Source organism: Diceros bicornis, chromosome 3 (genome assembly GCF_020826845.1).
Source record: "Diceros bicornis minor isolate mBicDic1 chromosome 3, mDicBic1.mat.cur, whole genome shotgun sequence".
NCBI lineage: Eukaryota > Metazoa > Chordata > Mammalia > Perissodactyla > Rhinocerotidae > Diceros > Diceros bicornis.
In genome coordinates, this window is record NC_080742.1 from 95,171,970 (window position 1) to 95,190,810 (window position 18,841).

General features: G+C 41.8%; 1 protein-coding gene and 1 long non-coding RNA gene across 2 annotated transcripts in view; one reads left to right on the plus strand and one right to left on the minus strand.

Annotated features, from left to right (window-relative positions):
• The window catches only part of EZH2 (enhancer of zeste 2 polycomb repressive complex 2 subunit), a 270,483-nt gene that overhangs the window by 83,046 nt on the left and 168,596 nt on the right, over nucleotides 1-18,841 (minus strand). The gene's annotated exons all lie outside the window — the stretch shown is intronic.
• LOC131398709 (uncharacterized) lies at nucleotides 1,386-8,199 on the plus strand. The gene is made up of 3 exons (XR_009216973.1): nucleotides 1,386-1,506; nucleotides 5,293-5,382; nucleotides 5,590-8,199. It is a non-coding gene; the product is annotated as an uncharacterized LOC131398709 (long non-coding RNA).

Below are 18,841 nucleotides of genomic sequence, written 5' to 3' on the forward strand. Positions count from 1 at the left end.
GTACATGAATACTCATAGCAGCAGCATTATTCATAATAGCCAAAAAGTAAAAATAACCCAAATGTCCTTCAACTAATGAATGGATAAACAAAATGTGGTATATCCATACAGTAGAATATTATTCAGCAATAAAAAGGAATGAAGTACTAATACATGCTACAACATGGATGAACCTCAAAAACATTATGGGAAGGGAAAGAAGCAAGACACAAAAGCCACAAACAGCATAGTCCCATTTAGATGAAATGTGTAGAATGTGCAAATCCATAGAGACAGGCTGGAGGGGGAAGAGAGAGGGGAGGGAGGAAGAGTGACCACTAATTGCACAAGGTTTTCTGGGGGACGATGAAATGTTCTAAAATTAGATTATGGTGATGGTTGTACAACTCTGTAAATATACTAAAAACCACTGAATTGTACAGTTTAAAAGGGTGAACTTTATGGTATGTAAATTATATCTCAAAGTTATTTTAAACAAAGAAAAAGGAAGGGCTGATTACTAAGGGGAAGCGGAACAGGAGAGCTGGTTAAGCCGTCCCTCCCAACAAAAGGTCCTGCTTCCAGAGAAGTGGTATTTGCTCATAAGGAAAGTTCAAGACAACTTACTTAGGGATAAAATAAATCTTCTATGCATTAAAAAAGAAGACCTCTGAGCCATGGGTCAAATCCTTAGCCAGGAAGTCAGTTGCCTGAAAATAAGGTCTTAAGGCCCAAAATGTAGCAATACATTACTTGTCTTACCATCAAACTTGAAACAAAAAGAAAAAACTTCCAGGTGTCCACAAAAGGAAATACTACAAGCATTTTGGATCGCTGCACCTAAAAGGGTTAAGAGAGGGAGGTCGGGGTTGGGGAGGGAAAAGAGAAGAGAGGCTGCTGAGTCAAGACGGACAATGGATCGGCACTCTTTAGGCTGAAAACGCCAAGGCTGAGAAGTAAATCAAGTGTTCGAATTCTCTGAAAACACATGCGATCGGGATAAAGTGAATCCAAGTTTTTTCACTGAATCCCAAGATGTTTCAATTAAAAAACACTGCTCATGTTATTTGTAATGTATATTGAAAACAATTAAGAATTACTTCATTTGGTAAGTAACAAGCTTAAGGAACTCATTACCTAAAAATACAACATAATTAGACAAACATAAGAGTTTAAAATGTTTGCATAAATGTTTAAAAGTCTGAGCCATACATAACCATTCATTTATTCATTCGAAAGGCATTTACTTAATGCTTGCTTTGGTCCATGCCCTGCTTGTACCAGATCAGGAATTTAGATAGGGAGGGAGGAGAGGGACATATAGCAGGATTCCTCAATACCATTTCTCTGGAAGCAGGACCTTTTGGTGGGAGGGACGGCTAAACCAGCTCTCCTGTTCCGCTTCCCCTTAGTAATCAGCCCTTCCTTTTTCTTTGTTTAAAGCAAGAGGAAAGCACGGAAGGGAGGAAAGGAAGGATGGAAGGGATGTGGGGTTTGGAGCAGAGGAGTGCAGCGAGCATTGCCAAGGTGAGAGGATGGCCAGGTCAGCGCTGAGGCAGTCTAGACCTGCTCCCAAGAGCAGAGTGAACTGGGTCCCTTCAGCAGATCATTCCCAGGACTGGTGGGGATGGGGTGGCGGTTGGGGGCGGTGGCGGGAAGTTAATTCCCTTGGCCTCTAGAGTCATCATTGTCTGGGATCTCGGAGGCGGTGTGTGTGACCAGGACCCTGAAATCAGGACCAGGCTCAGTGAGGTTTCTGACAGAAGAATTCCTGAGTTACTAGATGGACTGGGCGAGCTTTAAGGTCTCTCTGGATAATAGATCTTTCGGATAACAAGGTCCAAAACCTGATTTCTCCTGCTGTTTCAAGTCCAGGGTGGTGTCCTCCTCAAATTCTTTTATGTCCTTAGTGGTTCTGAGCCACAAAGTTCTCTAGCTGCTGTGTCCCCCTGCACCTGCAGACCAGGGGGCAGCATGCTGTTGCTCACACGCAGTGCTGGCATTTGTGCCCTTCCTGGCACAGGACACCAGGCAGGACGGACAAGGAAGGCAATTCCTCTCTTCTTTTGCAACTCATGTTTTGTACAAGTTCCGTGACAATCTATTGACATGTGGCTTTGCAATTCTCGGTGTTCTGATGAGTGTTGCCTAAAGACTTATTCCTACCATTAAGAGAAGAGCATGTTCCGATTCAATATTTTTAATATAAGAACGTTTCCAACTGCAGAAATTTATTTGTAACTTGAGGAGAAAATATTTTCCCACTGATGAAATTTATCAAACTGGTGTAAAATCTTTTGGGAAGAAAAACAGTAGCAGTGATAAAACTTCAGCTGGGAACCATATGTTTAAAAAAGCAGCCATTTTAAACTAAGGGCAATATATCAATGATAGAGCTGATTCATTTTGCAATGTTGTCACTCCCATCTCACCTGTGAAAATTTTTTTCAAACAAATCACTGAACTTAGAACATTGCACGAGGAATTTGACCTCGTAAGTTACTTTTTGAATACTTTCATACAAAGATTATTCTAGGATAATCTTAAAAGAACGATAAATTGCTCAATAGTTTATATCTTATAAACACAAAAGAAAATAGTGTATAATAGTCACTGCACACTGGCAGAAACTTCTCTGTAAAAAGACGTTCATTTTGTCCATGATTTTATTATTTTTCTTACCTTATGTTATTTTACAAGCCAATGTCCTGTTAAAGTAGGCTGGGTTCTAGCAAAAAATGATGAGATTATTAAATTTTTTCTAAGATGTTAAGTCATTTATACCTAATAATTATGTGTTTTAATAACATTTTAAAGAATTTACTCTAACGTCTATTCCAGATAACTGTTTTCGTGTGTCAAATGCCCAAACTGGATTGCTTTGCAGTATTAACAAACCAATTCTTTTCTTCCCAGTGGCTAACTAGACAAGGACTTATGATGTCTTTTTCTTTCTCCTTTTCTTTCTTTTGTTTTTTGGTTTTTTTTTCTATACCATTTATGTTTGAATGTGAACATTCTAGATTTTAATTAACTGGGTTTTTTTTTTCAGATTATAAAAGAAATGAAAATTGCCCACAGCCTGTCTTCCAAAGAGAACCACTTTTACCATTTGGGAGCGTTTGCTTTCAGTCTTGAAAAGCAACTTTTCAATCTAATTTAAAAACATTTTTTCTCATTATAGAAGGAATACGTGCTCATTCAAGAAATCTGTCAAATGTTCTTGATAAACTTGCTGTGTTTTTCAAGATATGATGTTAGTGAAACGCAAGGATCTGAGGAAACAGGACTCATACGTCCTGGGAGTATTAAGTGACAAATCTCTTGGGAAGGCGGTTTGGCAGCATTTGTCTTTATTGAATATGTGTGTACCCTCTAACCTAGAGACTCCGTTTCTAGGAATCTTTCTCACAAAAATTCTTGTTTGTACACATAATGATAGTCACTGAAACATTGTTTACAATATAAAAAATTAGGAAATGGCTTAATATCCATCATTAGGGATATAGTTGAATTACGATACAGCTATATTATAAATATATATTTATTTATATATTATAAATACTATGTAGCTATTAAAATGAATGAGATTAAGTAAATAAAACTAAATTTTTTTTTTTGTAAGGAAGATTAGCCCTGAGCTAACATCCATTGTCAATCCTCCTCTTTTTGCTGAGGAAGATTGGCCCTGAGCTAACATCTGTGCCCATCTTCCTCTACTTTATATGGGACGCTGCCACAGCATGGTTTGACAAGCAGTGCGACCGTCCCCGCCCGGGATCCGAACCTGCGAACCCTGGGCCAATGCAGCGGAGCACTCGAACTTAACCACCACGCCACTGGGCCGGCCCCAATAAAATTAAATTCATTTCTTAAATTTTTGAATTAAAAATTAGGTAAACTTATATATACTGATATTTAAAAAAGAAAATCTCCTGGGACCGGCCTGGTGTCGCCAGTGGTGAAGTGCATTTGTTCCGCTTCGGTGGCCCAGGGTTCGCAGGTTTGGATCCTGGGCGCGCACCTAGGCTCCGCTTGCCAAAGCCATGCTGTGGCGGTGTCCCATATAAAGTGGAGGAAGATGGGCACGGATGTTAGCTCAGGGCCAACCTTCCTCAGTAAAAAAAAAAGAGGAGGATTGGCATCCGATGTGAGCTCAGGGCTGATCTTCCGCACACACACACACACAAATCTCCGAAGGTGCCATGTAAAATGAAAAAGCTAAGTTATAAGACAGTGTGTATAGTATGATCACATTTATGTAAATACAAGAGAGCCATATACACATATATACCCAAAAAATGCATAGAAAGGGACTGGAGGGATGCGCACAAAACTGTGTCACCTCTGGGGCGGAGCATGGGAGGACAGCGAGGCGGGAGTGTGCCGCTCAGCTCCGTGGCACTGTGGCTGGCCCCGACTCCTTACAGTAAGAATGCTTTCGTGTCTTACTCATATAGTCTTAAAAAGCGAAACTGTACAATGCACTCCTTCATTAACTGTTAGAGACCATAATGTTTTAACATACCACTTTTTAGATTATAAAAGATATATTATTGTAAAACATTCAGATATTGCAAAAAAGCATAATCAAGAAAATAAAAATCACCAGAGATAACCTCTTTTGCTTTCTTCTGTTCATATACCTGTATGTGTGTGGATATACATATATATGTGTATGTATATATATTATTTTAAAACAACATTTCGATCATATTGTGTATATATTTTATATCCTGATTGATTGTTTCATTTAATATTTTATCGAGACCAGGTAGGTCATGCAATCAGTGTTTGAAAACATGATTTTTTAAATTCTGAAATAATTCAAGCATACAAAAAGTATAGAAACTCATATATGAACACCCATGGACCCACCACTCAGGTGAAGAAATAAACATTACAGATTGATAACCTCCGTTTGGACGCTCCTCAACCCCATTTTCCCTCCTCTTTCTCCAGAAGTAATACCTCAGTTTGAATTTGGTGTTTGTCATTTCCTTGCAGGTTTTAGACCTTTGACATATAATATATGTATGTATGTAACAATATATAGTATTGCTTTGCTGAAAACAGAGTTTTTAATGCCTGATTAATATTCTATATTATAGATATGCTATAATCACTCAACTTGTCCCCTATCATTCGGGCATTTTAGAACAAATAGCATTTTTACATTTCCTTTTTATGTCAAGTCAAAATAAGTTGCTACAAAAAGGTGTAGTCTCCTTGGTGGAATTACTCTATTATACTCACAGACCTCAGAGCCAACCCCACATTTCCCGTGTCTTCTTCACTTGGCTGTGTTTTCAGAGGACTTCTTATTTGCAAATCCACCGTGAGAAGGATATTGCAAGCATGGAGAGCAGAAGAAGCACGGAGTTACAGCTGAGCTCTTCCCAGGTCTGTTTGGGACTCTTTGTTTCCCTCCCATGTACTCCACCAACCTTGCAGCCTACACATTGAAAGCAGGCAGCACGGGTTGTCCGCTTACCACTGGTTGTCAAACTGGGATAGCTGGTTTCTCTTTCCAAATCCGACCTTTTCTCCTTTGTAATGTGATAATTCTACACGTACGGCTCTAATCTAACAATAATCTCTTCTCTCTAGGTTTAAGGTTCTCCAAATAAGTCAGCCATCTGTCACCTGACTTGACATTTCATCAAAATGATAGTCACTTCTTGGAAGCCACTGCTAAGTATATCAATCACCAGGAAGTATGGTACAATAACAATACTCGTCTTTGAATAAACACGCCAGAAGTTATGTGTTCCTGACCAGCAGCACACTTTAAGAAGGAATAACTTATTCCAGTCATTGCTCAGAATCTCTGTGAAAACCTTCTTTTGAAATTGCCTTTGGAAACTGAATCTCTTGAATGGTGACAAATCTTTTCCTGTCAACAGTAGATTCTGTTTACAAAAGCACCTAACAGAAGTTTAGAGCCAGAGCTGGGGTGACGGAGCTGAGTTCAGGTGCTGGTGCCAACGGGAGCGGGGCGCGTCTGGCGTGGGGGTGACACCCACACAGGCTGTTCATGACCGGTGTCCATTCTGACTGGTCAGTGCTTGTGCCATCTCAGTTATAAAAATAATTTGACTCTCACCCCTCCTAGGAGGCTTGATAACCCTCACATTTCCATTAGCCATCCCCAAAGTACCCCCAAAATTATGCCAAAATTAAGCAAAAAACAACTGCTAGTTGAACTGTTGACTTGTGTGTCACATAAAAGCACTCTTGGGTTTAAGGGCTGTGCTTTACTGTTCCAGTTCACACCGAAAGTACTTTTCTTAAGAATACCCTTTTTAAAGAAATTGATTTGTACAGCTTAAAACAAATGCAAAGGTCAATCACTCAAGTGACTGTTGAACGCATTTAAAAGTCCAGAGATTCTTTTTGTTCAGATCGATGAGCAAAGGATGAGATTGAAAGCGGAAGAGTTAAATTCAGATCCAGAAAGAGATTCCTTGTGGATTTGAATTCTGGGGAGTTTCTTCAAATGTTGCTCCATGTGCTGAGTTAACACCGGGTCTCAGAAAAGTATGCAGGGCGTGACGGAGAATCAAGGAGAAAAAGAATGAAACATTTTTAAATAGCAGTTTAATGACATGAAGGGCCACCTGCATGCTCCTCAGCGATCCACAGGGAAATAAGGGGCCCTGGGGCTGGGAGCTGCCACAAAGGAATGGCAGAAGGTCACGGGAGCAAGACTGCAGGCTGCTGGTCCACTGTGGGCATGGCTGGCCCGGGCCACACTGGTTTGAGAAGCCAATGAGGCCAGTGAAAATGATGGCCCAGTAAATAAGAGAGCTCAGAGTGCCCAAAAATCCACATTTGTTTTGTAAAATGCATTCTTCTGCTAACGATCAACCTGAATCTTCGGGATATAGTGCTCCAAAGCAATGTAGATAGGCGATTTTCTGTATTACAACACACACAAAAATGTAGTATAAATGCATAATTTGTTTTATTTTACAGCACATGTATTTCATGGCATCAATTTGGCACAGCGGCTTCATATGCCAAACTGGGCTGGAACAATAGCACAGCAGTGTCTTCGTGGTGGGAGTGGGGGGTAGGCAGGGAGTCTCGTGTATCCTGTTATGCGTGGGAGTGCTAAATGAGACTACCCAGGTTCAAATCCTGGCTCTGTTAGCTGTGACCTTTAGCAAATTACTTACCCTGGACTCAATTTCCTCATCTGTCAAATAGGAATAATAAACAATTCCTACTTCATGGGTTTGCTGTGAAGATTAAAATGAAAGAAAGCATGTGAAGAACATGGCTATTATTTTAGCTGCTGTTGTTAAAAGATATTGGTCATTAGCACATTATGAATCTTCTAAATACAATCTCTGTACAATTCTGGCATACAGAGAGACAATGAAAATAACAATAACAAAATAAATTGTCTTTATTCCACAGAAATACTAGGCTAGGTCTGGAAAGGTACATGAATACGACAATGGTGGGTGGTGATCTTTCTAAAAGCATTGTCGAGATCACTCTTCTAAGCATCATAGTATAATCACGCACAGTATGAGGACTTTTATCTTTCACAGTAGGAGTACCAGCCATTTCTCTTTCCTAAGATAATTCCTTTAATTCTTAGTTCTCTCGGGTTCTAAGAACTGTGTCAGAACAATGTCAGAGGCTGGTCCTTTGTTACCAACTCTCTTCCCTCATGTGGCATTATTGTTTGCAATTCTTCTCTGCTCCCTCTTCCTGTGAACTTTGCCATGTGACTTTGCAGTCCCTCCCAGCCAGCAGCCAAGTCCATTTCCTACACTGTGGATATTGGGTTTGGCCCTATGATTCAGTCAGGCCAGTGGCATGTGAGTGGATGTGATACAAGCGAAGACTTGAAGTGTGCATTTGGGTTTGTCCTCTTGCATTCAGTACTTTTGTCATTGCCATGAGAAAAACATGTCCCAGCCAGCCTGCTGGCCCAAAAAATGTAAAGCAGACCTGGATCCAACCTTCAGCTGGGAGCCAAACCCAGTCAAGTGCAGGCTAGACCGACCAACCTGCAGGCACATGAGTGATAACATCCTTACTGTTAACTGAGTATTGGAGGGGTTTGTTACACAGCAAAAGCTAACTGATAAACTTCCAACCCTTTCCCCTTTGGTGTACTATAGATAAAGCTTTAAAAAAATAATCCACAAATACATATAGATTTAGATATATGTGAAGTAATATATAAATTTATATAAATTGCATGGAAATATAAATGACTAAATTTACTACAGGAGAATGTGCTAACTTAATTCAGTAGCTTTTTCCTTCCTCAAATTTTCCAAGTGACTTATATGTCAGACCGGCTTTATTAGAGTGTATAAAAAACAAAACAAACAAAAAACTTAAACTGTAATTAATGGGTTAGTTTTTTACAGCAGTAAGTAAGCAATACGATGAAATAGCACAGAAATTTATCAAGATAGGAATGTTTGGAGCAGAAAAGCATGTAAACTTAAAATTAATTTCCACTTCAGTTGGACGTAGAGATGCAGTCTCTTTGCCTAGAAAATTATTTCTGTTCATTAATTTAAGTATTACTAACCAAAAATAAGGTAAAATATGCTATCCTTTATATCAGGAAGAATACTATTTCTGTTCAGAGGATCACTATTCTCACTCCTGATTTTCCCATACGTTTCCTGCATGTATACTGAGAAGGTGAGCATAATAATAGGGCCAGTGTCACCCAACAAAAACATCATCTAGCTACTAGTGGTACATTTTGAAAAATCAGAACCAATTGACTATATTTTAAGCTGAAAAAGATTACTCACTTTATCTACTAGGGTACATTTGGCTGCAAGTAGCAGAAAGTATCCACTAAGCCATAAGAAAGTTTATTGTTTACTTAACAGGAAACTCAGAGACAGTCATCAGGATTGGTCTGTCAGCTTACCAATGTTATTAAGGACTCAGACTCTTTCTGTCTTTCCATTTTGCATATTGGCCTATCATCCCCATGCATGTCACCTCATGGTTGCAAGATGGCTGCTGCAGTTCCATCTATCACATGCAAGTTCAGGGCAGAAAGAAGGGGGAAGGGACTGAGTCAGCCACTATATATTTTTTTTTCCTGAGGAAGATGTGCCCTGAGCTAACATCCATTGCCAATCTTCCTCTTTTTGCTTGAGGAAGATTTGCCCCGAGCTAACATCTGTGCCAATCTTCCTCTATTTTGCATGTGGGTCACCGCAATGGCATGGCTGCCGACAAGTGGTGTAGGTCCACCCCCGGGAGCCAAACCCGGGCCACCAAAGTGGAATGCACTGAAGTTAACCATTAGGCCACAGGGCCAGCTCCAGCCACTACTTTCTGATATGTCAAGAAAGCGAAAGCTCTCTAGAAGCTTTTCTGCAGACTTCCTCGTGCAACTCATTGGTAAGAAATGGAACATATGCCCAGGACACTCCTTGCTGAAAGAGAGGCTGGGAAATTGACTGTCTAGTGAAAGAGGATGAGATTGTCATGATTGGTTTTGAAATATCATTGAGTCATTCTCTCAGGCTGGGCATACTGTCACCCTCAGCAAAATCAGGGTTCTGTTAGCAGAAGGAACAGAGGAAATGAATCTGGGCAAACAGTGTCTGCATGTTGCCTTAGCTGATTTTACATACCTTGTCTTCTCAAGGTTTCAACCTGATGGAAGCAGGAAAAGAAGACGTGGAATGGTGGTTTTACCTTTTTTTTTTTTTTTTTTGGCAGGGCAAAGTGAACTTCTTTGAGCATCTGAGTAAGTAACAGATACTGCCCTACCCCCAAAATTTCCAAACAAGGCATTTTAGGGAATGCTCAGAGCCCCTGAAATCCATCCACGGGTGACTAAATTAAGAAATCCACCCAGAGTCAACTGAGTCTTTCAACCTGGTCCCCATGGGACACAGCCTCGGGGTCCACTCTGCTGCTTCAAGCACAGTTGTGAGGCAGGTGTGTTAGCTGATTCTGAATGTGGCAGATCTCGCCCTCTGTAACTGGGCTTGCAGTGAAGGAACCTTGACAACGTCTAAAATGGTGTAACAACAAAAATTAAGTTTTCAGTATTTTCGTGGTCCATTGTGTTGAAAATAAAAAGACCAAAAGTTAAAAAATGAGTTCCTCCTTCAAAGCGTTATCATGATCAAGCATCTGATTGCAAAATATTACACATAGGGAACTGCATGGGCCCAGCTTCTGCTGCCAAGAATCTATAATCTCAGACAATCTGGTGATAATCTATCTGAGTCATCAAGGGGGAGGAGAATGATGTTAAATTATTAAGGAATATGTGATTACTTTTACAAGTGTAAACTATTTTGAAAATGCAAAGTTCTGGAATCAATTGTTAAGTCTTGACTCCATGTTCCAACACGTAGAATCAGAGATTGCCCATGATATCCCAAATCACATCTGCTACTCCAGGAAAACAGAATACTGTGTGTGCTTTGATATGAAATAAGGACACTGATTTCCATGCATAGCTGGTGGAATTAGTATCCTTACTTCGTAGTCACACCTAGTAATAATGTGAGACAAATTTCTGGTAATAATAGAATGATGATGCAAAATGCCTTCTTAGGCAGAGAAAGAGCATACAAAGGGACTAGAACAGAAAATTGTGGGGGAAATGTAAATAAAATTTTTTTTCTGACTAAATTAGAAGAATTTCCTTTTCAATTTTATTTCCTTCTTTGTCAGTCCAGTAAAGCGCTATCATGTGCAACTTTAAGCTTTTGAAAAAAAAAAATCTAAGCTTCTGGTTCAACTTATCCCGCTTCCTCTCTAACAACAGACATTCTCCAAGGCTCCTTCTCTTGGTCTCCTCGGGATTCTGTACTCTGCACTAGTTTTGATTTTGTGAAGACCTGAATCATTCTGTTAGCGGTTATGAAGTATCTCCCGTAGAGTTGTGGCCCAGGCCAGATGGACGAATTAACTCGAAGGAGAGGAGAGCACTCTGAGCAGCCTTATTCTCAGGCAGACAGCCGTGGATGTGATCCCAGGGAGAACCTGTGAGCTGAGACATCAGTTCCTCCCCCTAGTCCACAGATCAGCCAGCCAGCAGAGCCTCGGTCCCATCGTGGGAGGGTCTGGGCTCCGGTTTCAGCCCAGTGGCCTTGAGATCCTGTTTCCTCCCTGCCTGAGCCCCGTTATCTGAAGCAGATGCTCGTCGGAGGCTGCCTGCGTTTGCAACCTTACTTGGGCCCTGTATCATTTCCTTCTGGCTCAGCCACAGCTCCACCCCAGCTGTCCCAAGCTGCTCCTGAGCACTAGCGGGGCTGAGATAATAACCCCAACCTTGACGGGGCTTCATAAAGGTGGAAAAAGGTCTGGGTTCCAGGGAAAATGGGATAAAATCTCTCTCTGAACATAACGAAAGGTACAATGACTTCACATCTGCTTTCCTTTCTCCTTTTTTTTGTTCCATCTATGCTTTCTTTTTCCCCTTTTTCTACACAAATTTATAGTAGAAACCTGCCATTCTAGTAATTTAAAAGCAGTTTTACTCTAGTATTAAAGATGTCCTGTATAAAAGAGCTTGTAGTTCATTTCACGAAAATTTATTTCCATACATACGAACAAATAATTTCAAAGACTCCAATGCATATAAAATTAATAAACCTGAACACTGCTTGATAGCACAACCGTGGTGTAATCTACAAATTGAAATCACTGTTGCAGCCCAAATATATTCACATTTTAAAAGGAGATGGCTTTCCTAAATGTCTGCCCTGCAGGGAGCAGTCTTGGTGTGGGGGTGGGGCGCGCTGTGAGGGCAAGTTCAGATATCCGTAGGGCGTCTGGGTTAGGACAACAGCAGGAGGTCTAGAGTCAGGTCCATGGTATCTTCGTGTCAGACCCGAGTGGGCAAGATTCAGAGTAACCGGGGGCAAGGCAGGCTCTTGCATCAGAGAAGAGAGGCGGCGGGAACCAGCTACTACTGAGTGCCCAATACCCACCAAGCGTTCATGACTTGCTTTACACGCGTCATTTAATCTTCACGTTTTGTATATGAGGGAGGGAGGTTTCCCCTTATCCAGGGGAACTTGAGTTCTATGGGAACTCCTTGGCTAGCAGTCTTTGTTCCATAAGCCACCTGATGGCATAGATCCTGTTAATCTTATTCTGTGTTTTCCCATTGTTTTGCGTTGTGCCTCATATATAGGAGGCACTTATTCAACACTTGCTGAATGAACAGCCTTCCCCTGACTGTCTTCCTGGTGAGGCCGCCCCTGAGAGCAGATCTTGCTAGACTCGGACAAGACCTCAACTAATTAAGGGTGTTCTCTGTTTCCTTTGGGGCAGGAGATCAGCCATAAGCCTCCAGTTCTCTGATATAAATCAGGACCACATGCCCCGGCCGCATCTGTGTCTCACCCGGGGACTCATGTCTATAAGAGGCTCCTGGTGTCAGGTTCCCAGTTCTGCAGTCCAAGCCCTAGAGGTGGTATCTCGAGCTTTCTTCATGAGGTTTCTCCAAGCAAGGCAAGCACATGACCTCTAGCATCTTTCCTTCACTCGACTTACTGCCCTCCGCTTCCAGGTGTCTTAACAATAATATTGTCTCCTGTGTCCCCAGGAACATACGATAAGAGCCTTCAGAACAAATGTAGATCCCCCAAGGGATTATAGTCCTATTAATTTTGATTTTACATCTACGTTAGTCAAATTAATTCCTTCTGGGCTGAGAGTTATAGTATTTCACAATCACTATAACAGCAAGCAGAGAATCTTTTCATTTTGTGTTCTGATTTATTCAGTTATATCTCTTTGCATCTAGAAAAAGCAAAAAATTTCTTTCTCAAAACATTTGAGAAGTTGAGGCAATTACACAGAGACAGGTTGCATGATTACCAACTTCTTGGTAACACTATTGAGTTTGTAGTCTTTCCTACCCACCTCCAACACACCACCACTGCCATCACCCCAGTCTTTAGGCATTATATAGCCTATATTAAACTAAACTTTTTGTTTTACTTTTTAATTTCAAAAAAATTTTAGACAGATAAAAGTGGAAAAAACAGTCCAAAGATTTCCCATATATCCTTCACTGAGATTTCCCAAATGTTAACATTTTACAACATTCTCTCTCTCTCTCGTGCAGTATATATACATATACACACAGAGGGTGCTCAATTAATGCATGTTGAATTAATGCATGTTGAGAGCATTGGATTAAATGATCTCTACTTTTCCTTCTCTAAAGAATCTACGATCTTATCACTTGTATATAAAGTAAAATCTTTTATAATATTTGTAATACGTATTCATACACAGTATCCAAACACTAATAACTAATCAATTCAGCCAAATGATAAGCTAATAACTCAGATGCAAATATTTGGCATTTCCACAGTAAAATATCACACTAGATGCCAAGTCACACAGGAATTGTCTTGTAAACAGGACGTGAGTGACAGTTAATTACCCCCACCCAAGACATCGAAAATAAGAGGAAACAGACGCCCTCTATGAGGGAGATGGGAAAACCAGCTGAGGATGGGTCAAAACAAGCCTCCCACCTAGGACGCACTGAAGCTTAGAGGCATGTCTCTAGCCTCCTGCCCTTCACCCACACCCGTGGGTCCCACAAGGGCCACAAACTGAGCTGGCCAACACGAAGTCCTTAATGCTGCTTGTTTTCCTGTGGTCTCTGTTCTACTTGGTGACACGATCACCAATTCTGAGACTTGAGATTCCTCCTCAATGAAATTTTTTTTCATCTCCAGCTTCTAATCAGTCACCATATTCTGTTTATCTAGGAGGCTGCGAGACCACTCAGGAAGGGGAGGGAGGAGCCCAGGTGAGAGAGGTGATGAAGGCCTGGTATTTGGAGAATCTTAATCAGAAAATGCCCGAAGATCCATATTTAAGGAGAGACAGTCCAGAAAGCTGCCTGGTGAAGCCTGGCACGTTTCTGTGGACATGGTTGTTTCTGTTCCATCGTGTCTTGTGAGCTTCGTGCCAGCAAGAGTTACAGACAGCTCGGGATGAAAGGAACTTAGACGTGGGGCTCTAGGAGGACAGCCTGCCACCACCGTCAGAGGTCCTCAGACTCAGAGGGACCACCAGGGCCCCTGGTGGTTTGTTAGGGGGCGGGGGGTGGTAAGGACCCCAGAGAACTGCTCTAGGAAACAACTGAAGAACCGCCTGCCTACTCCTGGGAATCTGCTTGTGTTCATCTTCCTATTGCTAAGTAATGTCTCCATGTGCCATGGCTTTAAAGGTGAGCATTTGGCACAGGTGTGTGGCCTAATCTCTGTTTTCAACACACAGAATCAGGTCAAGCCTAAACTAGAAAGGAGTTATAGTAGGGATGAGAGAAGAAAGAAAGTCTAGAACTCTAGAGGCAAAATAGGCAGACCTTGAGGATTGAATGTGAGAAGTGAGCATGGATTGCAGAAGGAGGCAATTCACCCTGGTTGAGGCCCTACTGTGTGCCAGGCACTGCACATACATGGCAGTATTGATGTGAGGCAGCCCTCATTACCCCATTGTATTGATGAGAAATCAAGTTTCAGAGAGGTGCAATGACTTGCCCAGGGTCACACAGCTAACAAGTGATGTGGTCAAGTTAACCTAAAACCCCTTTTGTTTCTTTTTAAGCAGCATAGCCTCGTCTTCAAATAAAATCTTAAACAAAAGCCCAATATGTAAAAACAGATCAGCTCTGGTTAGAAAGATGTGAGAGAAAAGGCAAAACTACGGTGACAGTAAAAGATCAGTGGTTGCCAGTGGTGGGGAGTTGGGGGGATGAACAGGCAGAGCACAGAGGATTTTTAGGGCAGTGAAACTATTCTGTATGATACTATAATGGTGGATACATGTCATTCAACATTTGTCCAAGCCGTAGAATGTACAATACCAAGAGTGAACCCTAATGTCAACTGTGGACTTTGGGTGATTATGACATGTCAATGTAGGTTCATTGACTGTAACAAGTGTCCCACTCTGTGGGGGATGTTGATGGTGGGGGAGGCTGTGCGTGTGTCGGGGCAGGGGGTATATGGGAACCCTCTATATCTTCCTCTCCATTTTGCTGTAAAACTAAAACTGCTCTAAAAAAATAAAGATGAAGGGCCTCAAGTCTCTTCCCCCACCCCCACCTCACTCCTCTCTTTGATGGACCCTGATGTCACCACAGGTCCTTCAAGGGCTCCCCCATGAGCAGTATAAAAGGCCCCCACAAGAAAACAATCCGTTCTGTGAATAACCTCGAAGCAGCCTTCTGCAGTCCACACCAGAGGGTGGTGCAGCTCTCTCTCTTCTAACCACTCTGCGGTCCACTCCTGGATAACAGGAACGGACAGCAGGAATCCACCTCCCAGGGGGTGACCCTGCCAGGCACTAACCCGCCCTGAAACCACTCAGGTCATAAAGAGCTCACATTACTAGAATGTGCTTGCCCCAGTGCTGCGGCCTCCGGGGGGCCCAGACAGCATCTCCAACTGGCCACCTCGTGGGAAAGGAAGGAGTGTAAAGAGACAGACATGGCCGGGATGGCTCCGGGACCCGGAGCTCCTACACCTTCTATAGTTCGGAAAGGCAACCAGAAGAGGAAGGATAAGAACGACTTCTTGGCTCTATCTCACTAGACTGCAGGCATTTTTTTTCTTTTGAACTTCTAAAATTCCTACTTATTTCCTTGTCTCAGCAACCACCACAGTGCAGACCCCCAGGAGGCATTTAAGGAAGGCACGTTGAATAAAGAATGATGAGACCTTCAGGGAGAACCTTTCCTGTCAGCTGGGGAAATCACTGAACAGGGCAATAAATGATCCAAAGCAGGGACAGAGGAAATGTCTCCTCCAGCCTCCTAAGCTGTGACCCAGGGGTGAGAAACATTCTGGGGGCAGGGGGAGGACTGGTTTGATGAAGCTCTCCTTGTATTTGGAACCCTTGGGGCCTCATTAGCTCTTCTAGGTCCCAAGGTATCATTTACTATCCGGAGGAATAATGTTCTCTACAACCTTATCTTGTTGATCAGTATTACCAGTGGGAAGCAATGGCTCAGAACATCTCAAAGAACTGTCCCTCAATCACTAATGTTTGGCTTTAAAGTGAGTTACACCCCCTCGATGTGACTACTAGAATACAGCAGAGGGGATGCTGCACCAATGTCTGACCAGGGCCTTACTGGCCCAGCAGTTTCCACTTCCTGCCTCTTTGGAATGGTCATTCTTAAGACCCTGCCACGCTGCTCAGGAGCTACATGGAGAAGCCACATGTAGGAGCTCCAATCCACAGCCCCAGCTGAGCCTCCAGGCCATGGCAGCATCAACTGTGGCCATGTGAATGTGCCATCTTTGACATCCAGCCCAGTCGAGCCCTCGGATGACTCCAGCCTCAGCCACCATCTGAGACATCCTGAGAGAGAAGAACCCAACAGAGCCCAGTCAACCCACAGAAACATGAGAGGAGTGTTCGTTTCCTCGGGCTGCCTTAAGAAAGTACCACGAACTGAGAGGCTTAAAACAACAGAAATTCATTCTCAGTTCTGGAGGCTAGAAGTCTGAAATCAAGGTGTCAGCAGGGTCACACTCCCTCTGAAACCTCTAGAGGAGGGTCCTTTCTTGTCTCTTCCAGTTTCTGGTAGTCTCAGGTGTTTCTTGGCTTGTAGCAGCATCACTCCAGTCTCTGCCTCCATCTGCACTGGGCTTCTTCCCTCTGGGTGCCTCTGTGTCCAAATTTCCCTCTTCTTATGGGGACTCCAGTTATATTGGATTTGGGCCCACCCAGATGGCTTCATCTTAACCTGATGACATCTGCAAAGATCGTATTTTCAAATAAGGTCACATGCACAGGTACCAAGGGTTAGGACTTCAACATGTCTTTTGAGGGGGACACAATTTAACCCATAACAAGAGGTAATAATAAATTGTTGTAAGCCTCTTCATTTTGGAGAAGTTTGTCATGTAGCAATAGAAATCAGGACACTGGGTGACATTCTTTCAGTGCATCCTGGTACATCAGGCACATAAGCTGAATGTCTAAGGGAAGCCAGCCTGTGATTAAAAAGTGGACATGCAGATAACTGAAATGTGATTAGAAGTTTGTTTGACTTGGTTTTAGTATGGAGTTAAGTTTTTATTTTTTTCTCTTCTCATGGTGTTTTCTTCATTAATCTCTATATACTTTTCTGTATAAAGAGCAATGGCTGTGAGTCAGAAGACTTGTGTCTGTCCCTGTCTAACTGATGATCTCAGGCAAATCAACCAGCCCCTCTGGGCGTTAAGTTTCATTCACTCAACAACCATTTATTAGGATCCTATAATGTATTGGTGGTGGAAGGGGATCAAGAGTTCATACAACCCAGCCTCTCATTTCACAGACCAGGAAGCTGAGCCCGGGGAGGTTAAGGGATCTGCTAGTCATAAACTAGCTGTATTCTGATAGTATTCATCCGTAAAATGATGGGTTTGCAACAAATTTTCTCAAAGGCTCTTTCCAGTCATTAAACTAATTCTGACTCTAAAACCATGAATCTATATTTTACCCATTTTAAATTTAAAAAAATACTACATTCAATTCAGCTGAAAGCACTTCTGAGCCTCAGAAATTGTGACTGCAAAATTATGTCACCACAATTTCCTTGACTTTGATGCTTATGAATTATGAAGCCAGAGAATAGAAAGTTTCATCAAACCATCAAAAGCGAAAATGATTTTTTTGTACTTTCAGTTTGCATAACTTTAACGATCCTGTTTTTACTAATCTTAATAATGTCTCCAGACTTTTAAAAGCCCCCAGAATACCTCATCTTGGCAAAGTTGAGTCACAGGTTCGTCTGCAAAGAGCTCAGCCTTAAAGTGCACTAATTGCCTGATTTAATAGAAAAAATAATAATATGAGGCTAACATGAAAAAAAAAAAAGATGAGTATACTCATATATCATTTATGTTATTTATATATATCATATATACTCATGTATGTATACATTTATATATGAGGGTTTTGTTTTTGCTGGGAAAGATTCGCCCTGAGTTAACATCTGTTGCTAATCTTCCTCTCTTTTTTTCCTCCCCAAAGGCCCAGTACATAGTCGTGTATTCTAGTTGTAGGTCCTTCTAGTTCTTCTGTGTGAGCCACCGCCACAGCATGGCTACTGACAGAGGAGTGGTGTGGTTCCACTGAAGCGGTGAGAGTGTGGAACTTTAACCACTAGGCCATCAGGGCTGGTTCTATATATGAGTATTTATATTTATTATATTTATATCCAAGTAAACTCACATATCATTTTCTTTGAAAATAGGAAGGAATCTCAAATGTCGTATGGATTTGTGCAGGGATTGTTCATGGATTCATCTTCCAATTATGCCTGGGACCAGAGTATATTGGCTTAAAGATCTGAAGGAACATTTATATGAATGAATTGCTTTTGGAAATAAAAGACACCTTGTATAAGATATAAGTCAGATAATGACACAAAGCATGTGCTGGGTGAAAAGGTATTTTTATAATGTATCATGAGAAGACCTGAGTAAGTAAGATTAACATAGCTTAAGACTGTATATTCTGCCACAGTAGTGAAACCTGATAATATGAATTAAAATGAAAAAGTTGTAAAACGAGGAAGTGTTTGTACATAGTCAGGACATGATATCAGCTGTTGTCGGCTTCGACTGTTAAGAGCCTGTGTGAGGAGCCTGCAGGGAAGCATAAGGACCATTTCTTTGTTCCTGGGTCCTCCTCGGCTTCTACCTGTCTGTTCCCAAATCCTTGTCAAACACGTTTTTATGGCACTTGACCCATGTGTGGTCGTTATTAGTTTATAGTTCACGTCCCCAGCTAGGCTGTGAGTGTCTGTGGGAGAGAAATTACGTCTCAGCTCTCTTGGTGTACCCAGAGTCTGCTTGTGCCTCGGGTA